The following is a 1,237-nucleotide window of genomic DNA, read 5'->3' as shown; positions in this document are numbered from 1 at the left end:
CCCCCGGAAGTTCCTTGCTCAAGGTCAAAACATTCATTAGATTGTATTCACTAGAATACCCCAGCTTCCAGGACATCCCGGCTCCTGCTTCTCCTAAGACCTGGGACAAGCTTCTTTTTCATCCGGGATACATTTTAAATTGTCATTTTTCACTTCTGAAAATTAAGGTTTTTCCTTTAAGTATTTTGGCAATGACTTTATGAGTTAAAGCCACTGCTTACATCCCCCGCCCCCTAAATTTTTAAGAGCTGTGGACTGCAGGAAGATGGAGCACCTCTCTTCCAGGGTGATCTTCATCATGGCCATTTTCAACATGTTTGAACTGGGATTAGTTGCTGGTAAGGAGCTAAACAAAACTTGCTGTCTGAATGGGGGCACCTGCATCCTGGGATCCTTTTGTGCCTGCCCCGCTTCCTTCTATGGACGGAATTGTGAGCATGATGTGCGAAAAGAGAACTGCGGATCCCTGTCTCATGGCGCTTGGCTGCCCAAGAAGTGTTCCCTGTGCAAATGCTGGCACGGCCAGCTCCGCTGCTTTTCTCAGGCCTTTATCTCTGGTTGTGCCGCGTTATGGAAGAGCACCTTGCAGTTTCCAGGACTCCAGAATTAGCCCCGTCTGCGTGGACCACTCTCATGCTAGCTGGCCTCTGTCTTTCTATACAAAGTTACTGTTAATTGACATTTGCCTTTTTCTGGAAATATAAGTTTAGTTACATGTGAATTTCATGATTAGTAAAAACTATAATGCTCCGGGGCCCACGACCACAAATGTACGGGGCACTGGAGGAACCCAGAAACACCATGGAGGAACCCAGCAACACCATCAGGGTAGTACCCAGGACACATTATCCATCAGATCTCTCATCAGACGAACCAGAGGGAGCGCAGGGTTGGACATCTGCGCCTCCGCCAGAGCAGTACTAACTCCAGAGATGGGAGTTCAAATCATTCCCACAGGAGTAAAAGGACCTCTTCCCCAAGGAACAGTAGGCTTATTGTTAGGACGCAGTTCTTCTACGCTAAAAGGACTTATGATAAGTCCCGGGGTAATTGATCCCGATTATGAAGGTGAAATAAAAATTATAGCTAGTTCTCCAAAGGGTATATCAGTAATTTCACCAGGAGATAGAATAGCACAGTTATTAATAATACCCAGCCTACATGATAAATTTTCCAGTAGTACTATAGAAAGAGGTTCCAGGGGATTAGGCTCCACAGGTGTAGATTGGGCTATGCT

At 46.0% G+C, this 1,237-nt stretch overlaps 1 pseudogene; it reads left to right on the top strand.

Moving 5' to 3' along the window:
• Positions 1-256: 256 nt before the first annotated feature.
• On the top strand, positions 257-746 carry LOC107143134 (annotated as a pseudogene).
• Positions 747-1,237: the final 491 nt, after the last annotated feature.

The sequence above is a fragment of the Marmota marmota genome, unplaced genomic scaffold (assembly GCF_001458135.2).
Source record: "Marmota marmota marmota unplaced genomic scaffold, marMar, whole genome shotgun sequence".
In the NCBI taxonomy this organism is placed as follows: Eukaryota; Metazoa; Chordata; class Mammalia; order Rodentia; family Sciuridae; genus Marmota; species Marmota marmota.
This window is presented reverse-complemented; position numbering and strand designations above follow the sequence as displayed.